Raw genomic sequence first — 23,698 nt, 5'->3', positions numbered from 1 at the left:
ATATATGCTTTTGGCAGAAAAGAAGGGTTGAAGTAGGGGGAAAAAAAAAAATTCTAGTATAGTATTGATGCAAGGGAAACATTAAAGGTTTGAGAAATAGTTAAAAGAAAAAGGATCAGGAAGGATCAATTATAAATGATTTATATTTATATTATATTATGATTATATTTATATTATATATAACAATATAGACTTCATGCATTTATTACTTAATTACTTATTATGTTTATGTATGTTTTAATGATTATATTTAAATCTATATCCAAACTGCAGTTCCACATAGCTCTAACTACTCTGGTCCCTCTAAATCACAAAATGCTTGGTAAAAGATTCATATGGAGAATGTGCTCAGAACTGAGTATGAACAATCTCAATATTCAAATCTGTTAGCCCCTCACGTAACCATGATCCTCAAGATCCTCCATATACTAATAAATTCAGGTCCACTTAATAGTGACTTCCTAATTCCCGGTTCATCTCTCGATCCTCTTTTAAAATTACAGTTTCAGGGGTGACACAAAAGGGGTTTTTCTTGGCCATCAGATCTGAACTGAACAAAGCCATCTTTGGAATACAAATAAAGGACTTGCTAGCCTTAGTTCACCAAGACCATCCCAGGCTACAATGTACACGCACTGCTAAGAATTTCCCTTAAGGGGGGTTACAAAACCAGAATGTGCTCAGTCAACCTTGTATGGAACATGCAACTCACCTGGCATAGGTTAAAACGGTCATGCATCAAACAGGCTGCATGGACGATTTGCACTTCCTAGGCAGCTGTTTTTCTTCACTAATAATTACAGATTCTTCATAGTGAATGGGAACCAAGAAATACCTCTCCAGTCTTTAAACATTATCAGAAGCCTGATGATCATCAGGAACTAGGTCCTTAACAGCAAAGTGAGAATGCACCATAGCTTACATGAGCTCTCCATGCGACCAAGCCATTCTTGGGATACAGTATAGGAAGATGTGACTTAAGATCAGCCACCCCATCAAGGGCCACCCCAAACTGTCGCTCCAAAGCACTCCCCCTCTTGCAGAAGCAGTTAGACAGACTCCTGCTGAAATGTGCCGACAACACCCCGGGGTTTCAGATGTAGACTGAGCCCCAGGGTACACGGTAAAACAATATAAGGTGTTTCTAGATCCCAAAGTTTCATTTCCTTCCCCTGACGGCGCACTTATATATCAAGCACCCTTTGTGTTTCATAATGGGACCTGTGATGATGAGCAGCGTGTCCAGCTCCGAGCCCGATGCCAGAGCTATGCCTACCGCCTCTCCCTAGAACTAGGACAGCCTGATTATATTAAACTGGGCGTTTCTTGCAGTACGGTTCCTGGAATGATCACAACCCCAGCTGTCTGGGGCTGCTGTTTCAAAGGCTGTTTGTGCAAAAAGAAAGCGGAATACGTCCAAGACCTCACGCCTTGGTTATATTATTAATGCTCCTCCAGGTTAACGAACGAAAATGAAGCTGAAAGAACAGAAAAGCAGAAACACCAAAAAAAAAACAGCTGCAGAATTCAGAGGACAAAGGGATTTGTCTACGGGGTTGTTGTTGAAGATTCAGCAGTGTGTGCTACTGAGAAATGCGTGTGTATGTTCAGTCCTTTAAATAAGACAGCGAATTCTGTACAAGATAAAACAGAGCCAGCCCTCCATCGATCGTTTTGTCATCTATGATCACCTACCAAATGTCCATATGAAAAAAGGGAATGGTATCAATCTTTCTTTGATAATGATAAATTATCTTTGAAAAAAAACGAAACCTAGCATTTTTTTTTTATGGCACACGATGTGGAGAAGAGTTTGGAAATCAAGTGGATTGGAACAAGAATGTTAAGTGAAGGACACAAGCTTGAGAAACTTCTAGAACCCAGGAAAGCTATAGATATTTGTTACAGATGGAGTAAAGATACAGAAATGTCATGGTCAGTGGTAAAAAAGATGCTCAAAAGCCATTTGTCGTCTAAATTTTGAACACTGCTTGGAAACTATGACACTCAAATTGATAAGAAAATTGGTAAATAACCAGTATTTAGGAAATATAAATACTGCCTCAGCAGGTCTTGAATTAACAGCTGATCCATGAAAAGATATAACTATTTACCTGAAACACATTAAAACACGTCCTTTCTGAGATTTAAGCGTGGGGGAGAGGAGAGGTCCAGATTCAGAACTGTTGAAATACCTTCATTCACATATGTTCACAACTGTACTTTTATTCTATCCCTTTTCCCTCCTTCCGGCTGTTCTCTTTCTAGTTTCTACATAGAATAAAGGATCCTGGGGCGTCAGTGGGCCGTCGTCCTTCACTACAAGCACACATCCAACATTTGGGAACCCACTCTGCAGGGGCTGAGGCCAGCCAATACCCCAGTAGTTTGAGATGCTTACTCCAGAACAGAGTGGGGTGTCCGGTAACTAATGGGGCTGAGGGTCAATATCAGAGGGACTTACACAAGGTGAGTCAGACAGCTGATACTCTCTGTCTGTTATGTCTAATTTATAACATATACTCTGCACGGTGGGTATTTGGAGGAACAAGTAATTACAAAATCCTTAACTTTGCAACACATGCCACCCCATGCACTCCTCTTGAGCTTGGAATCGCTGCTTTACACTTACGCCAAATCAATTTTCAAAAAAATGCAAAAGTATTTTTCCCCACCCCAGTAATCTGAAAGTTGTTGTAGATGTGATTGAGCCAGGCTGCACAAATGCATCTAACATATGTCAGCAGAGGTTAGTAATTATCTCTGATCCTTACCATTACATGGTCCTTCTAAGAAGATGCCTCTAACAATGCCTCCATGGAAATCTCGATTTATTTTCCATCTCAGCACATTTGTCCCTATTAAAATAAAAAAGGAAGAGAGACATATTGCTTCACTCAAGAAAAGACATGGCACTATTGCTTCATTGAATGGATATCACGGTCCTTATAAGCTTTCTGTTGGGTACTTAAGAACTAGAGGGCAGCAGCATAAAGGATTCTTAAAAGGGTCTTTCATAAGCCAAGCAACTAAGTGTGAGAGGACATCTGCCAGGCATGGCTGAATGTGGACTCCACATCCATCCATTTTGGTCCACTCACAGTTGGAGAATTCAGCCCAGGTAGACACAGTTTGAGGGGAGACCAATGCACATGGCATCGGCACCAATGCGGGCGCTGTTAAATTTTCATTGACGATCACAAGCAATTTAGTGCATGTCTATGTTCCACCTGGCTTACTTAGATGAAGAACTTTAAATCCTTGCAAAACTGAATTTGTGAGAACAGCCAATCTGTGTTTCAGAAATCATTTGCAAGAACTAATCCTCAGCCTACAGAGATTTTTTTTTCCCCTACAGCCATGAGTTCAAAATGAACAGGAGATAAAGGTATAAACACCCAATAGAGAAAGTCTTTGGGTCTCATGGGTAATGAGCCAGCATTTTATTAAACTGTAGGAAGGCAGACTTATGTTTTCAATTGCTCAAAACAACTAGCCCCTTTTGTTATGAATACATATTTCACAAACATTGTAGACTGAAACCTATCTGTGGAAGTGAATTTATAGGTCACATCATTCATCTCTAGCCACGCACAGTGCTTATTTTCACATCTGTGTTGCAGTTAGAAAACCGGGGATTCAGATGTGAAGGCACCCAGCTCATAAGCTGTGAGGCAGATGGTCTCACCCAAGTCTGTCTTGACTTCAAAGACAAGTTTCACCATATTGAACAGGTATAATCATAATGTATCATATGATAATATAATCATATAATCATAATAGTTATATTATCTCACATATACGTGGTGGGTCAGCATTTAACATACTGAATGCTCAACACTATTTTCTCAGCAAAGCATAAATGGTACGTAGGAGTGGTATTGCCATGAGTCGAGAAAAGCTAAATCAGAGTGATATTAGCTAACTAGCCCCAGACCGCAGGGCTGTGATGCGAGGTGGGGGGCTGGGACTCAATCCAGGGGTTTGGGATCCATCAACCCCAATACGCTGTGTGAGGGACAATGAATGCCACACCTTCCCACACCCTTGGTCCCCACTCTACACCTGAAACGTTCTTCATCAGTGAAAGAGAGGTAACTTATTATCAATGCATGACGGTCTCTTAACGCATGAGTGATGCATAAGTAACGACTGGACATTAGCTCTTTTAACACTGTATTAATATTACAGCTTTGAAATCAGCCCCATTTCTACGTGACTGGATCAGAGGCTCTATCTTGGCTCACACCTACAAGCAAGTATTAAACTCACAGTTACAAAGTTGACTGTATATGTGTGTTTCAGAAAAGACGTACAAAATTTAGCATGCCTGATGTCTGACTGACCATCATTTTTTTTTCTTGAAACAGGGTAAAGGAGAACGTCTTTTAATCGTGATTTTAGGTTTGAGTTCTTGTTTGTATCTTGGCTTGGTTGATTTGCTTTAAATGTTTTTTGTTGTTGTTTTTTTTTTAGGTACACAAGCAAAACAGAATGATTCGTCATTTTGGTGTGTATTTCCTTCGTTTTAAAAACTGGTTATTCCTAAAATGTGACAGAACAAAATAGTCACATCATATAAGGCTAAATGCTTTCTAAATATTTGTAATTTCTTCTTAGAGGACAACCGTTCATGTGTGAAAGCACAACATAACATTCTTCCAGACTGTTTTTGTTTTATTTTGTTTTGTTTTTAATAGAAGAAACTTTTACAAAGTACAGAAGGTCTGAGAAAGGCCCCTGGTCCTCCACCACATCCATGTGTTGATCCGCCTTTGGTGCTAATGTTGATACCAAGACAGAATGCGGATCACCAACATCCTCTGTTCAAAGATTGCCTTTCCATTTTTGTCATTTTTCTTCTGCTACATGATTCGCTTTGGCCCGTGATGGGATAAAGCCTTTCGTTCAGTGTGTGAAACTCAATTATAAAACACAGCTAAGAAGATGTGTCAAAGGTTAAAGAATAAATTCTCTCGATTAAAACATTTCTTGATTTTAGTGTTAAATTTGAACTGGATGACCTATTATACAAGGCCTTCAGGCAGACAGACGTCATTACAGGTAGCAGATTGCTTTGACATGACGATGAAATTATATTTTATAATCTAAGTTTTCACATACAAATTAAACCCTAGCACATATATCTTGTGTAAAGGTGTGCTCTGTCTTGGCTCACACCTACAAGCAAGTATTAAATTCACAGTTGCTTGTAGGTGTTCCTTAAAAGGCACTGATTTGTATATAAAAGAACCTTTTAGAACGTATAATAACCATGATGATCAATGTTTAAACTGTCAAGGTGGATGACAGAGAAAAGGTGCCCCAAGCTAGTATTTATTAACTCATTGATATATTAGCAAACGTTCCCATAAAGTCATTAAACCATTTTAACAGAATCTTAGATCCAGAGAATCCAGTAGTGAAAGCACACTGACCTTTTGAAGAATATCAGACGCGGGGGCTGAGAATGATATATTCCACACTAGGACAATGTCTCAAGGGAACCTCTCCATATAATTTCATCTTTACAACAGAAGGTTTGGGGGTCCATAGAGATGTTCACAGCCATTCCAATTTGCCCCGGGTAGTAGGTCCAAAAGATACCTGGAACAGTTAGGTAATAAAGATATAAGTGCTTTCATAAAAGAAGGAAATGATGCCGCTCTGACTTGTCTATATGGTACTACTCTGATTTTCTTCCTATGTACTTAATTTCCAATAAATACTGCCTAGAAACCCCAAGTCACTTCATTTCACAGGGGTTGTTGTTGAGCACAGACCATGAGTGAGTTTTGAGGACGGGAAGGGAAATGTCACGATGGATGAGACGCAGCCCTGCCTGCAGGGAGCCTGTGGTCTCGTGCAACAGGGCATCAGCAGAGCCAGGACTTGGGAATAGTTGCATGAGCTCTTGTACCAAAGTAAAGAGCACCACCGCCCTGCAAAGAGACAGCAGCTCTGAGAGTCTCAGCAGCCGGCATTAAGAGGACCACGGAGGAGGAGGGAGAGAAGAGCAGAATTTGTCAGAGTAGAGGCTACAGAAAGCACGAGGTGGAAACAACTCGCGGGCTCTCCCCCCAGACGCCTGCGCCAAGATCACAGCTAAGGGGTCCCCGGGGCTGGACATCATTCCTCACTCATGTCTGCACCTAGACCAGCACAAATACATAGAAAAACAGGAAAATACCAACTTATTTTGAAAACCTAAATAGATGTCATGGGTAATCAGAAAATTTTTTTTTAAACAGAAGTCCCTAGACTTGTTACGCACATAGTTTTCTCTTGAGTCATTGTGACCTGCTAAATTTCTCAAACAAAAATGGGAGGAACTTCAATTTGGGTAGATTTCTTGAGTAGATACAAAATAAGACTCATTCAGATAAGAAGAGAATTCATCTCTAGGTTTCGGGAGGTCATCCTGGATATTTCTAGATGTGTACCTAAGTGCTTGAATCAACATTAAGTGACCTTATTTATCTAACCCGAACCTCATCTCCCATCTCTCACTCAGAGCAATCTTCCAGAGTATAACCACTTTTGAAAAGATACACAATGAATAAAACAGCTGCTTTTTTCTTGGATTTGCTCCCCATTTTATACAATGTTCAAATTGTTTCATTTTTAGCATTATGAAAGCCCAGGAAAAAAAAAATGAAGAGAAAAATTTCTCTTTCAAATTCAAAAAGAGGAACTTATAATATAGATACTCAGTTTTACACAACACTACCTCTTTCCAAAAATCCCAAGGAACGCACTCCCAAGGAATTCTCTTCTTGCCCACATTGCTAATTGTGACCCAAAACTTTACAACAAAATTTAAATGTACTAGAGATATCCATGCAGTGAACTGTGCAGAGTGGTGCACAGACATATAGCTTTAATATTAAGACATTAAATGATGAAGCTTCAAAATCCTTAACATTCCTAAAATGTAACAGTTTCAATTTTCTAGGCATGGAGTGGAATGGGAAATTAGACAAAGCTTTTCTATGACAGCATCTTAAAAAAAATACAGAAAAGAATTACAGGAACTCTGGGGACAAGAACACTGGCAAAGAAGATTTTAAAAAGCTAAACAGACATTTAGAAATAAATCACGTCATATACTGCATGACCTATACATTTTCAGCAAATCAGGGCAGTTTTCTAAATACAAAGTGAACCATCAAAGACAACTCCCTCTTACAGCAGATGGACTAAATGCTCAAAGATCTTCTGTCATACACGCTCTGGCTTGGCGATGTGTCTCAGGAAACAGTGATGGTTTAGTTGTGAATACGTATCTGTAATATGCACCATGTAATTTTCTCATTCACTCAGTGAGTATCTATGGACTGTCGTACTAACCCCTCATTTCTTCAGCAAGTAGACACACAGAGTGGCTCACCTGCGCTGGATGCGTAAGACACACATTTTAAGGGAAGGCAGGAAAACAGAGAAACACACACATACATAGACAAAAAATAAAAATGCTTTCCAATTTTGGTGAGCCCTGAGGCTCAGAGTGCACGTGTTAAGCGGGGAGAGGGAAGTCTGGTTGCTCCAGGCAGGGGCAGTGGCTTTGCACTGTCCTAATCAGGGTTAGTTGGGTCACAAAACCTAGATGACTGGTAAACCAGGGAAGCACTCATGACAGAATGCTGCGGGATGGAGCTGGGTGCTGGGCAGACGCTCACTGTGCAAAGCCACATAGGTCAGCAGGAAGAATTTGGGGTTTAATCTAATCATAATATAAAGCCATCCCTCATAAAACATGTTGAACTTTGAAGGAGGAACCCAAGCTCTCAGATAAATAATATGAAGAGCCTGCCTTCAATGCTTACAATGTGCCTATAGTTTAAGGTAGCTTACAGGCTTCATGAACTTTTGCATTTTTCAGACATCTCTGGAGGTAGGTACTGTCTTCATACCTCTTGCAGATAAGTAAACTGAACAACAACAAACATCAACTGTGGAGATTCACAAAGCGTCAGGTAGGCTGGCTCTTCCGGAAATTGCTGTGTACCGACAAGAAGCACTGATTATGCATGTCAGAGTTAGAGAAGGGAGTGAGGGGAAGAGAATCCCAGCCCTGTGTGCAGGATAAGGCAGGCATATGTGTGAAATAATACAAGAAACATGTACTGGCCTCTGCCTCTAGCTCCTGGGACACAGCTCCTAAATCCCTTGTAAGTTCCTAAATGATAAGAGCATTACTAGCATCTTTTCTTCCAGTACCTGCTAAATACACAGCTCTTTAATAAATCCCTTGCAACTTCCTGGGTGACAGGAGGCTCATTGTTCCAATGAGGTGACTCTGGGTGGCAGCCGGTCAGCAGAAAGGCGAGGCCATGATCAGAAGCCTGGACCTTGGAGCCCCAACCATCTATCCTCTGGAAACAGAAGAGGCGGCTGGAGATGAAGCTAATTATGGGTCTTGCCTACATGGTGAAGCCTCCATAAAATCCCACAAGCACAGAGTTCAGGGAGCTCCCAGGTTGGTGAACACATCTTCATGCCAGACGGGTGGTGCCCTCCAACTACATGGGCACAGAAGCTCCTTCCTAGGGCTCCTACCCTCCCAGACCTCACTGTTTGTAGCCCTTCATCTGGCTATTCATGGGTATCCTTGATCGTATCTTTAATTATAAAATAAACCAGAAAACATTAAGTAAACGTTTGCTTGAGTTTTGAGAGCTATTCCAGCAGGTGACGAAATCCAAGGAGAGGTCGTGGGATCCTCTGATGGGTGGCCAAGTCGGAGGGAAGTTGTGTGTGTTACTTGCAATTTGTACCTGAGGTTTGGGGGAGGGCAGAATTGTGAGACTGTGTCCTTAACCTGTGGGGTCGGCACTACCTCCAGTTAAGTGTCAGATTAAAGTGAGTTATAGGACACCCAGCTGGAATGGCTTGGTGGGGGGTGGGGGGGAGCCCACATATCTGGTGATAGGATGTATTGCTGACTGTGTTGGTAAAGGAGAAACACAGGAAGGTGGGGGCCTGCAGGCAGAAGATGCCAGTCATGGGAGAACCGAATGCATAGAATGGAGCAAATGTGGCAAGACAAAGGATGGGCCAATTCTGCACAGGCTGAATTTGAGTCTGGGGCACAGCACCCAGGCAGAAGTGTCCAAAAGGCAACTGTAAGGACAGGTTCGCTATGGAGCTTGAGAGAGAATTCCAAGCAGAAAATAGACACACGTGGGTCTCCTGAGCATAGAGTTAGGCAGGCTCTGTGGAGGGCTCAGCTGGTCCATGGAAGGGGTCCAGGGCACTGTCGGTCAAGAAATCAGAAGAACACGAGAGTAAATAAAGACGTGTTCTTTATGAAGAGTTCCTTCTCTTAAGGAACCGTGCGTTAGGACATGAACAGTTTTTTGGAAAGATGACTAGAAGGGTTCAGAAGGTCTTGATAACGGATACGTCAGAACAGATTCAGAGAGAAAAACACGATAAATGAGAGAACATGGAGGGTTGAAAAATACTCTTTCCGAGTCCATCCATGACTTTGTAATCACCAGAAAGCAACATGTTCTGTGTCACACTCCGATCTATGCAGCGTCTGATAATGGTGACCTCCCCAACCCAACTTCTGAAGGCTCTCAGTTCCCTTAAACTCCCCCAAACATACCCCCACCTTCTGATAGCTGCGTCATTGTTTTGTTTGCTATCCAACAGGTGCCGAGAATGCCATCTTTCCAGGGCATCTCAGGAGTTCCACGCCCTCTCTATCACGAGCTCTCAATGGGCACCATCAGCCCCGTGCCCTCAATATCTATCTCCATGACCACCTGCCTGCACCTATTTGCCACCACAGAACTGACATTCCATAAATGATTCGGTTCTGCAAAATCCCTACCAAAGCTTCCCCACAGCCTGTGGGATAATAAGGGTTGGCTGTACTGTGCGTCTTCACGCCCTAAAAAGCTACGATTTCAGTTCAATCAGGCAGAATCACCCACAAGCACCAACAGCCCTCAACCGATCCATCCACTCAACAATGGCCATGTGCATGGCTTACTCACACTCCTTGCCCTCCGATGAAATCCTGTCCACCTAAAGCACAGACCAGAAGCCACCTCCTTTGCAAAAGCTTCCGTGATAACCTCACTTCCAACATGGCCTCAACGGTCCTTACCGCCCTGTCCTAACACCCTCCTGCTGACCCCCTTCCAAATGTGCCAGGTTGGGGCTGTGTGGCCCATAACACACAGTAAAACTGATGTGCACCTCCAAGATCAAGGTATACAAGACTATGGCTTTAGGGTATCTCTCCTCCTCTTTTCTCCTCACCCACTCTCGGGAAAGCCAGTTGCTGACACAGTGTGACTAGCCTGGGGAAGTGGTCCGTGTCACAAGAACTGAAGCCCCCCCATTAATGCACACATAAGGGTGATTCTCCAGGACCCACATCACATTGCCACCCTGGTCTACAACTGGTCAACACCATGACACCCTGCACCAGAAGTACCCAGCTAGCTGACTCTTGAGTTCCCGACCTCCAGAAAATGTACGAGATAGTGACTATTTGCAGTTTTAAGCTTTGTTGGGGGTAATTTTTTATGCAGTGAAAGACAAATAATGACCTATCTCAAGTGATGAGAGTGGAAAGTAAGATTCTAGTGGAAAATAAGATTCCATATTCCCGGGGTCTGTGTGATGACTCTCCTTGTGAACTGTTTGAAGTGCATACAATGTGATGTCCTATTTAATTGATCACTTTGTGACTCTCTACTGGGACCGTATTCTCACTGGGATCAGGGGTTGCACCTTATCGGTGTTTTATAGTATCTTGCGTGGTGACCTTCTGAAAATAAGCTGTGAATACATGGATCACCAAATGACTGAAGAAGGCATGCATGCTTCCTCAATCTCTGAAGACAGAACGGTGCCATGCAGCCTGGAATTCCGAGACTTTTGTTTGAGGGAAAATGTGCCCGTGGATCCCTGAAATGGGGAACCATCTGCTGCCTTCAAGTTACTCCATAGTGTTTTGAATTATGAGCCAAGCATTTGGAGGCCACGGAGGAATAATGTCCAGCATATCAATGGGTTTTTATGGTGGCTGTTATTAATCTTTACATCCCTGACACTCCACAGCACATGGTAGATGCCTGATAAATATGCACAGGCTTGGACTGACCAGGAACCAAAAAACATAAAGATAACATGTACATCAGTAGAGCGAGACTCAATGCCAGGAGAAAACCATGAAATCCAGAGGGAGAGTCACCTCCCAATGGGAAGGGCTGAAATAGGAGATGGAAGTAAAAAAAAATTAAACAGGTTGTGTGTGGAAATAGAGCCTGAAAAGACGCGAATACAACGGTTCTCAGGGTGCGACCCCTACACCAGTAAGAGCACACTCACGTTGGGTCTGACTGGGGTCCCATCTTGGATGTGATGACACAGAAACTCTTACTGGCTGGGGACCAGCAATTCACATCCACTGGGTTCTCCAGCACCAGCTCTGAAACCCATACCTTTCAGTCTACCATTTCTGTAAGGTTATTTCAACACCCTCCCGACTGGCAGGTCTCTCAATTCCTTAGGAAGACCTCCCAAGGACCCGATCTGAATGCAGCATCCCCTGTTACAGCTGCTCATGTCCTCAGCACCCCTGTATATAACTGACGGTGCCTCCCTTATCACAGGAATGATGCCACATGCACTTATGTCCTCACTGGAGCAGTGCCTTCATCATCCACTGAACCCCGTACTCCACGAGCAAGCCTGTGTCTCCTCCTTACCCACCCCCGTGGGGAGTCCAGGGCCTGCCAGGCAACGGACACTCATTGCTCCATCCCTGAAACATGATGCAGTTTTGAAAGGTTCTAACATTCTCACCGACTGGGAGATGAGAGACATCCCATTCAGCCACTTCAGGAAAGGCGAGAAATACCTCCTCAGGAAAATGATAGAAGGTGTAAATAACTGGACTTCTGTGCCTCCTAGCCCTTATTAGCAGGGGCAGGGCCCGAAGGTGGGTACTTCTGCTTAATGGCATACCATCCATGAGTTCCAAATTTGCAAAATACGCTGGAGAAAACCAGGATTGCGGTTCACAGTTCCCTAAGCGTGAGACCCGGCAGACAGAGGCAAAGGCGCAATACGATGAACGGCGCCCACCTGCCATATTTAAATTTAGTGCAACTGAGATTTATCTAACATGAATGCTGCATGGTGCTTTTGCGATCCAGCCAGACTTTTGATGGTCTAGATGTCATTAGATATGTCAATACCTCTGAATTTGTTTTCGATCACACCATTTCTAGTTGCAAAACCCCTCCTCCCAATTTGTACCCGGCATCTAACCGGGTCACAATGAAGTTTATTCAGAAAATACATGGAGCGTGTTGTATCACTAATCATGGTTTAAAATGAGCTGTATTCAAGTCAAGAGTCTTAATTACAATGATCATGGCTCTGGAATCATGCAGAATTAGAGCTGGAAATTGGGCCAACCCACTCAGTTTACAGTTGAGGAGTGTGACACCCCACTGGTTCTCTTCAAAAGACTGTAATTTAAAAGGGGACCCCCGCTCCCCACCCAGAATGTCTGGATGCTGTGACATTTGGCAGTGGCAGCTCTCAAAATCTGGTGAAACAGAGGAGATGGTGGAAGATACATGTACCCAGCACCTGGCCCTCTAGCCCACCGCCAGCCAGAATGTACGGGAGGAACAGGGGGAGGCCGAGAACAGGCACCAGGCTGGGGGGAGATCCGCCTTCACCCTGCTGCACCCCACTGACTGCTGCCCTTCAGATCAGACCTACACAGAGCTGTGGGTCTTGGTGTGTAAGATTCCTAGGGCCACAAGGGATGCTTGGAAAGAGCAATTCATTCCCTCATCATGGCTCTGGAGTCCAGGAGTTCCAAATCAAGGTGTCCATAGGGCCAGACTCCCTCTGAAGTCCCCAGGGCAGTCGTTCTTTGTCACTGTGGCTTCCCGTGGCTGCTGGCAATGCTGGCCACCTCTTGGCACGTAGCTCCATGCCGCAGGCCCCGTGCCCACCGTCACAGTGCTGCCTTCTCCCCGTGCGTGTGCACCTTCTCTCTGTCTTCCCATTACATGGGCTGTGTCTCCCTGCGGCGCTGCCTCCCCTTGGAAGGACAGCTGTCCACTGGGTCACGACCCACTTTACTGACCTCATTAAAAGACCTGTTTCCAAGTAAATCGCATTCTGTGGTGCTAGGGGTCAGGACTTCCTCACATCTTTTAGGGGGACGCAAGTCAAGCCAATGCACTCGGTTTATCTGTAAAATGAAATGGCTGGACTCTCTGTGTTTCTCCCTTAGTGTCCACCGTTAAGCCTGCAGAAGAACACAATGAGAAAATTGCTCTCTCGCTCACACACACGCACTAATTTGGAATTTGAAATGGTGGAGGTAGAACATTGGGGGTCTAGGCAGCTGCGTTTGCTCTTGAGCACGTATTTTATCATCATGCAGAACCACCTTGCTCCCTGCGCACATTTGCATCCTGCTAAACAATGAGGCCAGAACAAGTACTACCTGCAGAATTCACATTCAGGAACACACTCACCAGACAAGGGAGGGCAATGAGCGAAACGGTGTGTGGGAGCAATTTGCACACATACATCAAATGCTGTTTGCAATAATTGTATGATAGACTGACTTTTCCTTTTCTGTGATACCACACTGGAGCCCAGCCTCCTCGCCTCCTTCCTGGTGGAGTGAAAACTTATCTTAAGTCCATGCCACTTGTTAGTTTGAATAGTTGAGCTGTGGCATCAACATTTCAAAAATAGAACCAATGCTTTAAAAATGTAGACCAGAAAAAGTCAAACATTTATATGTATGAACTATGAAATGAAGACAATGGGATGACATTCCTTGTAGCAAACATAAATACTTAAGAAATATGTAGAGGAAAAAAAATTGCATACATTTCCACTGTTTGATTTACAGAATTAAACTCTTATTAATTATTGTGCATTAATTAGACTTTTAGGAACTATGTATGGAGCTGTTAGCACGTCAAGAGAAGCCTAGCAATATATTGCTATTTTGTTATTACTTTATGAATAAAAACCACTGCTTTTGCATAACGCTTTTATCATAAAAAAATGCAAAAGGTGCCCATTTATTACGAGATTTGAACTGATAATACAAAATACCTTATTAGGAAGTCATGACAAATCTTTACATAGCACACTTTGGGGTTAGTTATATTAATTCCAAGTCTCTGAGGTGAATAATACAGCTCTTAAAAATACATTCTTTCCCGCAGAAATCCATCTTGTATTACTTGTATTACTCACATACTATTAAGACTTTGTATTTTGTTGGAGAACCTAATTGCAATCCATCAGTGCAACAGTTTGGAAAACATAACAGCATTTTCAATGAATCTTTAATTCCGGTACGGCAGATTTCTAGGATTTGCGTGGATGTTACTAACTTCTAAATGACTGACAACCCTCAGCGGTTGGCGCACATCTGTAGAACTGTAAATCCTATTCTGTGCATCAAATGTTCAAATACGGTCTTCCCACTGACTGTGTTTCATTTGCAACGTGATTTTGCCCAATTTTAGATAAGCTAGCTGCATTTGCTTCTGCACTTTGTTCTGAAAGATACTTATCGAGGATTTTTCTGTTAGCCTTTCTCTTTTCATTTTCTCTAAAGCTTTCACTTACATAAATCGATTCCATCTTCCTTTCTGATAAAATGCATTATAATGACTATCTCCAAACATCAACCTAATTCTCATTACAACTGATAAAATCCGTGAATTTGATTCTCAAAAGGAGCTTCCAAAATGAACGGTTCCCATCTCTCCTTGCTGTTTGCTCAATTTTCCTGGCCATGCCCAGCACACAAAAGGGGCTCAGAGAATCCCAAAGACAATGAAATTCCCTGTGTAAAAGCTGGCATAGGTACACCTCATTTTATAAGAGAGATTCTTAAGTGCCACGAATCTTATCCCCCAGGGGACAAGTGGTAACATCTGGAGATGTTTTTGGGTATCACAGCTGGAGACAGATATATACTCCTGGCCCCGAGAGGCTTGAGGCCAGAGATACTGCCAAGGGCAGTCACCTAAAACACAGTTGTCCACACCCAATACGGATAGTGCCGAGGTTAGTAACTCCTGCTTCGTAGGAGAGATGCATCTCTCAAAATACCTGAGTAAATCAAGTCACATTTTAAATATCATACAGCACTTTGCTTGCAAAACTGTCTAATGCATCTTTTTGTAATAGATTCCACTGATCTAATTATAATTTAATATCGCTCATCTATGTTACAGCATTTGGACTTATCAAGCATATACACAGAGACAAACATATAAATGTGTGGGACCTACCTTACTACTTATAGCAAGACTGTTCTTTTTAAAGGCTGATAAGTCACTTCTTTTATTTTGTTCTACAAGTTAAATGTCTAATCTGTATCCTTTCTTTCCAATACTTGGCTATTTACCCCAAGAGTCTATATTATGGCGCTGAAAGATGAAATAAATGTAGATACGGAGGGTAAAAGGTGGTCCCCAGGGGCTGAGGGGAGGGAAGGGGAGGGGAAGATGTTGGGTACAAACTTTAGTTAGTGGATGAACAGGTCCTGGGATGTAAGGCACAACATTGCAATTATAAGCTAACAATTATACATTGCAAAACTGTCGAGACTAAATCTTAAATGCTCTCTTCACGATAGAAGAAATGGTAATTAGGCCATGTGATGGAGGTGTTAGCTAATGCAATGGTGTGATTATATCAAAATAAACAAGTGTTATCAGAGCATGTTGTACACTTTAGACTTATCCATTGTTCTATGCCAATTTTATCTCAGTAAAGTTGGGGGTGGGAGTGTGAAATAAACCAATAGTGATGACAAGCCATCTTCTATAGCCACTTGTCTGTCCCTAAGCTGTCTTAAATGAGACTTATTTACAATGGTCAGCTCTATGGTAGGAATGTAAACTGGTCAGCCACCATGGAAAACAGCAAGGAGGTTTCTCAGACATTAGGAATGCAAAGTGCCATATGAGCCAGCAATTGCACTTGTGGGAATATATGCAAAGAAAACAAAATCACTATCTTGAAGAGACATGCACCCCGTGTTCACTACAGCATTACTCACAATAGCCAACCCAATGGTCCATCAACAAATGAATAGGATAGAGAATATGGAATATTATTCAGCCATGAAAAAGGAGAGGGACCTCTACCATTTGCAACAACATAGATGGACCCTGCAGGCATTATGCTAAATGAGATAAGTCAGACAGAGAAGGACAAATGCTATATGAACTTACAGGTGGAATCTAGTTATATAAAAAAAAATATGCCCAACTCACTGATAAAGAGATCACATACATGGTGGCCAGGGAGAGGGGATCGGAGAAAGGTGGTCAAGAGTACAAGCTTCCAGTTATAAGATAAATACGTTGGGATGCGATGTGATTGTGGGGACTATAATGAAGACTGTATGATGCAGAGGGCAGTTCTGCAAGAGTAAATCCTAAGAGTAGGAAGAGTAAAATCCTCAACACAGGGAGGATGTTTTCCCGTTTCTTTTTGTTGCATCTATACAAGATGACGGATATCCGTAAACCTACTGTGGTAATCCTGTCACCATGTATGCAAATCAAACCATCACGCTGTACACCTTAAACTTACACAGTCATGCATGTTGATGATTTCTCAATCAAACTGGGAAAAAGGTAAATGAAATAGGGCATACTTTTATTAGCATAAGGACAATGGCCAACCATTCATTCTATAGATTAGGTTGCTGTGCTTAATGGTCATCTTTCTAATTAGGATATACAGCATGGGCTTCAAACAAACTGACATCCTCGGGTGAAGGGTGAGCTGCTAGAGGGAGAAAACTGCAATTTTGTGCATGTGTTTAATGTTGGAATAAAGGCTACCTTCCAGCCCTCTCTCTCTGTGCGTCTCCTCAGTACTGTGAGTCGGCGGGGTACCAGAAAATGGGGTCCCGTCAGCGGGGTGAGGTCCCCACACACACGAGGACACGTGAGCGGCTTTCCACCTGGGGAGAACCCCGACTTCAGTCCTGCAGGCTTGCTCCCTAAGGAGTAGGTCACAGAGACTGGGTATTACAGAGAACACTCCCGCTTCTGCTAAAAATAACTGGAGTACTACATTTTGCTGAATCTACAACCTACTTCCATACAGAATAAAAAAAAAAACAGCAGTTCTTTCAACAAGAATTTGCATGAAAAGAAAAGGAAGTAGAGAGAGAGAGAGAGAAAAACTGAGGAGAAGAAATTGAAAAGGAAATTCAGCTGCTGCGATGCCTGGACTTTGTGGAGTGAGCAACTATTAAAAAGTCGTTTTTGACTTTTATGGTTTTGGGCCGTGTTGATATTGGGGAACTGTTGATAATCGAAGGTGTGGTAAAGATACAGTGGCTGTGTACAAAAACGGTTCTTTCATTTTAGAGCAATATGCTGAGGTAGCCTCAGATGAATTACGTGGTACCATGAGAAAAGCGTCAGGGGTGAGGTTAAATATGAAAGATTAGACTATACGCATTCATAACTGTGGAAGCTGGGCGAGGCTTACATGAGCTCCCTACTCCACTTTCTTTCTTTCTTTTCTTTTTTTGCATGTGATTGAAATTGTCAGTAGAAAAATATTCCATAAGACCTCAAGTACATACAAAAGCTCTTTTGCAAAAGATACCTAAAAAGCAGCATACAAAAATATACAAAACAAGTCATGTTCCTACAATAAAGAACGTGGAGGGATTCAAAAATAGGAACACAACTGTGTAGATACCCTAAATGTCCATAAATAAAGAATGATTACATCACACACTTCTGAAAGAATTGACTGTGAGAAATAATGCTTATGAAGATCTGTCATAATCCTAAAGTGGCTTTGCTATAATAATGTTGTGGGAAATGTTAAGTCCACAATGGCATAGCTATAGACATAAACATGCACATAAAGCAAGCTATGGATATAGATAGAAATACAGATATGGACATAATTCAGCTACAGACAGGAATGACATGATACAGGTAGAGTTATAGATACGATACTGTTATGGCATAAAGAGTGATACAGTTATCAAAGTGATGGAGATGGAATATGCATGTAGATGGAATATGCATGTACAGGTAACTAGCATCTATATTTAAAATATTCAGAAAATTACACGTAGAAATTACATCAATTATTGAGTTTAACCACTGACTTACGGAATGAAGACTGATTTTTGTATATTTTTTCCAAACTCTTATATTTTCTATACTACCCCTCATTCATTCTGTGCAAGGAAAACATGGTCCTTTTTTTTTAAAGTTCCTTGAAGAGGCTTCAGTGTGCTTATATGACTTATTCATAAAATAAACCCAGTTACCAGAATTCAAAAACAAATGCTTCTTAAGATACACTTAAGGGAGGACCAGCTATGTGCATATTAAAATTTTATATCAAAATCCATGCTGTAATGTTAAGAGAATGAGATCACTTTTTAAACGATTGATCATTGTGAAAAGATGCACGCAGCCCCAACACATGGGCATCCAAAAAATTTGGCTTCCTCCAGGGGGAGTCTGTGGTCATTAACATGTTCCCTTGACTTTATACCTATTTATCAAAAAATACTAGGATGGGTTGTGGGGAGGAATGACACCCCTCACCACCACCACCCTCAAGCTCTGGTATGGGCATCTGGCTTTCTGCATGGGAAGGTTGCAAATTAGTGCATGAAGCACCATGAAGGACACTGTGACCTTGGCTGGTCCACTGAGGTCTCCTGCGGGAAGGTAGTATTTTTGGAAGCTGAGCACCCCTGAGCCGGCAGGGTGAGCAGAGCTGACTGAGCCAATCAAGACTCCTGAGTGTGACATGCAAGTCTCCCCTGCTGCCCCACCCCTTTCAAGCACAGTCCTCCTCCTAGGTCCAACCCTGGAAGGGACATTTCCTCAAGGGGCTCTTGGTGGTGGAGCCGACTCATTGACCAGCTATCCAAATACAAAGACCTTTGGGGGCCCAAACCATTGCAACAAAGTAACATAAGTAACACAGTCAGGGGATCATGCCGCTTTGGATTTGACTACAATGCAGCCCTGGAAGTATACACTATATATCCAGTGTCCATACAGATGCAAATGCCTGATGGACACGGGACACAGCTTCCTTACAGAGAAATTCTCAGTAACTAATGTCAATACTACTCCACCCAAGATGGTGACGGGGAGCTGAACTCTCCCTCCTCCCCATCTTGAGTGCAGTTAAAGTGACTTGCTTCCAAAGAACAGGTCATGGGAAGGTGAGGGGCCCTGTAACGTCACAGTGGAGAAACCTCGCAAAAAGAGCAGACAAATCAGCTCGGTGATCAAGGTCAACATGAGCGGGGAAGGTCATGCGGAGAGCATGTGCCCTCCATACTGACGATGGAAGGGCAACTTAGCTCAGGGTCTGCACGAATCTCAGTCTGAAACAGCAAACGCCAGTGGGGGGACGTCACGCATGATATCACAAAACTATGAAAGTCGTGAACAAGGTCGTGAAACTCACACAGAGTCTAAGAAAACATGACAGGTAAACGCAATGGGGGAAACCTAAGCATTCAGTAAACTCCGTTGAAATTCTCATCAGGTCTGGGGCTTAGTTAATAAGAAGGCACTGGTGCGGGTTTCTTAATTATGACAGGTGCCCCATGTTAATACACAATGGTAACTGTGTGGGGGGCAGGGAACAGGCGCTTTCTGTAGGGTCTTTACCATTGTCTTTTGTAAGTCTAGGACTATTTTAAATGAAAATTTGTTTTTAAAAATGAGAACACCGATAAAACTGAGACAGGCAAAGATGAGATGTACTTGAACACTGTTTTAGATTTAAGGAGATCTGTGCTTCCTGTGCAATAGGTTTGGAGAGAGAGCAGAGCAGATGAGGCTCGGAGGAGCAGGAAAGAGAAGCTGTCTTCCATCCTGAGCTGCTCGGGGAGAGAGTCCCGGGGCCGCAGGACCAAGGCCAGCCGCCTGCTTGCTCGGCCACAGCGAGCTATCAACACTCTTTACACCAGCTGCCGGGCTAATTCCCTCTGGCGAGAGGCCACCAACTGGTAAGTTGACACAGAACCAGAGAAGTAGTTTCAACACCTGCAAAACCTAGAAACCTGGGTGGGTCAAAACGCCCCTGGGCTCAGAGCCACGCTCCAGGAATGCCCCAGAAAACCCTGTAGATGCTGTGCGGAGGTTTCTGTAAATCAAACAGCCTGTTTGGAGCAGGGGAACTAGAGTTTGAAGCTACCCGTAGCATTGCCTCCTCGCTCCCTTTCTGGTTTTCTCAGCCTTGAGCTGCGTTTCCAAGAGAGAAGAGGGAACACATTCTCTTGGAATGAGTGAGCAGCACAATTGCAACAGTTGGGTTTTGCCAGTATAAATAATATATTGAATTTTCCACCGATTCTGTTGTGGTGTTACACGATGCAGAGTAATTATTGTCTTTTAAAAATCTTCAAGAAGGTGTTTCCCAAAAAAGAGTTCATTATTTGTATGTGTGGAAAAAATGTATGTGTATATTTCCTATATAACCACATACATATCATTTATCTAAATGATATAAACACATGCATCAATTTCATATATACTGATTTATATATTTCCAATATACTGATTTTAATATTTTATATTTCATTTACATATTCATATATAAAATATCAGTATATGTGCTGGTTCTCTCTATATATATTACATGTATATTGGTTTTATATACACATATATATACTATGTATATAAAATACCAGTACACATGTTGGTTATATATATATATATATATATATGTTGGTTTTACATATATATACTATATACATATAAAATATCAGTACATGTATTCATTGAACTAAACTTTTTTTTTTATTTGGATGTAACCAGATTAAATGCCATGATACATTTTATTGTGAAAGAAATGCACATGGGTCATTTATGCAATTTTGGTAACGCATAATAACTCATTCTTGTTATGCATCAAAGGGAGACATTCAATCCATATACTTACCCCATAAACTGGTGGGCATTTCTGTGATATTGTCAAGGCAGATGAAATCATCATAACACACCTTAGTACAAATTTTTAGCAAAGCAATGTGTGAACTATGATTTTATCTCCAGAATATGTTACTGTCGCATTTCTACTATGAACCTCAATTGTTGGAAGATTTTTGCTGAGATGATATTTTTCCCACATTCCCAATTATGACTATCTTCCATCTTTTCTTAAACAGTTTAATGGAACCATTTTTGCACTGTCCACAATTGCCCCACTGAGAGGTGGGTGCCTCTGGTTGCTTTCAGTGATGTTTGTTTTGTGTGGTGAGAAATTCTGATTTCTCCCGTTTTCTGCTTTACCACTTTTGTGTCCCTGCTTTATACAGTGACACCCCTTATCTCCACAGGGGGACATGTTCCAAGCCCCCCACAGTGGATGTCTGCAGCCACGGATAGCAGGGAACCCTACGTATACCATGTTCTCTCTGTTCTTTCACAACTATGAAAGTTTAATTTATAAATTAGGCAAACAGATGAACAACAATAACCAATAATAAATAGACACAAGATAGCGATACACTGCAAGCAAAGTTAGGTGACTGTGGTCTCTCTTTCTCAAAATACCTTTCTATGGGGCACTCACCCTTCCTCCTGGATGATGTGAGAAGATGAAATGCCTGCACGGGGGGCTGGTGTGAGGCGGGCACAGGGCGGATAGCAGGCTGCTCGTGACCTCTGAGCCTGTGGCAGGAGGGGCATCTGCCTCCAGGAAGCAGGTCCCCTTGTGCTGGGGACCCGGCTCACTGAAACCATGGGAAGCCAAACTGGGTGGAAAGGGGCCGACCGCCCCTCCTTCCTCTGCACATTTAACTGCTCTTCATCCACGTGGACCTGGTGCATGTTCTCCCTGCATCTGCTTTACTGGTTTAGGCCACTTTATGGCAAAGGTGCAGGTGCGTCCCTCCCGCCTCTCCAGCTGGGCTTGCGTGTCAGCTGCTCGCCCTGACCCTCAGGGTAGGTGAGGGAGGAAGATCAGCCCCAAAGCAAGGTTTTTACCTTCTGGGAGTTTTTCTGTATTTGTCTTCCACTTTCAAAATATCTACTTTTTGAAGATCTGGTTCTATAAAATTAATTCCAAGGAGTTTCCTTTGCCCTGATGTAAACTCACCCAGTTATGCACAGTGAGTAACCTGGCACGTGAGTTGAGTCACAAACGTGTACCCACATTGCCGCCGTTTCTGCCGCAGACACACCTGGCCTGCTGGCCTGAGGCCGGGCCACAGGTGCCGACTCGGGCATCTCCTAGGACAGGTAACCCCATTTCCCCACGGTCCTGCTGATCTCCCCGGCCTCACCCAACAGCTGCGTCTCTGTTCTACTAACTAACTAGTCCTGCTAAGGAGGCTAAAACTGAATATGGTATCAGGTCCATCTGAAAATGATCAAGTGAACTAACTAATTGAGCTAAATGGAGCTGATGATTTTCCCCTTAGCTGTTTAAAGAAGATTCATGAATGTTGAATTAAGCTGTCCTTTTCCTTAACATTGAACATTGGACACACACACACACATACCAGAAGGGAGATTCTGATATAAAACTTCTTTTTCTGATTTATAAGAGTTTGGTTCATGTTTTATTGTGCCTACCTCTTGACAAGCACATATTTTTTTTACTTCTTCAAAAAAATTATCCATTTTTTTTATTATCTACTGTCCTATGGATAATATAGGACAGACAACGCAGTCCTCATATGCCTGTTTCTTAGCCCTTGACAAATGTTGAATAAATAAAGGAAAAATAAGTAGCAATAAATTTGTTTCTCCAGATTAGCATTGCAATTTAGACACGTTCAAGTAACCTTAAACTCTGTTCCCTCTCTGCCCTGTGCCAATAAAATATAATGCACGAATCCTGCATGTAATCATGGTAACATATAATGCACATGTTCTGCATGTAAAGATAATAAAATAGTGTTTGTATTCTCAGCTGGTCCTGTGACTATAGTTATGTAAATGGAGTAATATTACAAAGAATCCATGAGTGTGGGGTTTCTCAAGTTCTTCATGTGTCCATTTTCAGTGTAAAATTCAAGAGGGGGTGTGTGCTGCGTGGCAGTCTCCAAAAGGACCTGGTCTGGAGCCCCTCCCATCAGTGGCTATCTTATTTTCATATTTGTTTAATACATCACCATGAAGAATTTTCCTCAGAGACAATGCCAACTACACTCCATATTTAAACAATCCCAGCTTACCAGCATGAGAAACCTTATCTATTTTCAAGGTTTTTCATGAATCTAACATATCCTAAATGGTTGAAAAACAGATTACCCGAGGGGGGTGGTGTTTGAGACAATTCTCTGCGATTTTACCATCTTTGAGACTCAGATACACTAGAATTCAAGGTATGGCTCATGCCTTCCAAATACTGAAATATCTGCTGCCCATTGATTTTTAGAAAGACCATGGGGAATGGTCACTCCTGAATGAGGCTAGTTCGAGTAGAATGTTTTTAATAAAAAAAAAAGACCTATGTCATGAGCACTTAATTCCTTGTTGAGTCAAACTAACCTTTTTTTAGTTATCTGTCTTATCTATGTATTTACTCATATGATTAACTAAAAAGGAAAATGAATGTTTTACAAATACAGGGTTTGACAACTTCTTAAAATATAAGCCGTTATGCACATATGGTATGTGAAGAATTCTACTACAGTGTCATG

The 23,698-nt window shown here is 42.3% G+C and overlaps 1 protein-coding gene across 7 annotated transcripts in view; it reads right to left on the bottom strand.

Moving 5' to 3' along the window:
* LOC118935962 (neuroligin-4, X-linked) overlaps positions 1–23,698 on the bottom strand; it is a 236,585-nt gene that overhangs the window by 203,953 nt on the left and 8,934 nt on the right. For 3 of the 7 annotated variants that reach the window (XM_036932663.2, XM_036932667.2, XM_036932661.2), the window contains exons 2-3: positions 5,439–5,607; positions 2,775–2,858 (exon numbers count right to left, since the gene is read on the bottom strand). The exons of 3 other annotated variants lie outside the window; for them this stretch is intronic. The gene's annotated coding sequence lies outside the window, so the exon portion shown is untranslated. The remainder of the gene's footprint in view (positions 1–2,774; positions 2,859–5,438; positions 5,608–23,698) is intronic. One more of the 7 variants, XM_036932662.2, reaches the window with a different exon arrangement.

Source organism: Manis pentadactyla, chromosome Y, assembly GCF_030020395.1.
Source record: "Manis pentadactyla isolate mManPen7 chromosome Y, mManPen7.hap1, whole genome shotgun sequence".
Lineage (NCBI taxonomy): Eukaryota > Metazoa > Chordata > Mammalia > Pholidota > Manidae > Manis > Manis pentadactyla.
The sequence above is the reverse complement of the archived record's forward strand: the minus strand, read 5'-3'. Positions and strand labels throughout refer to the sequence as shown.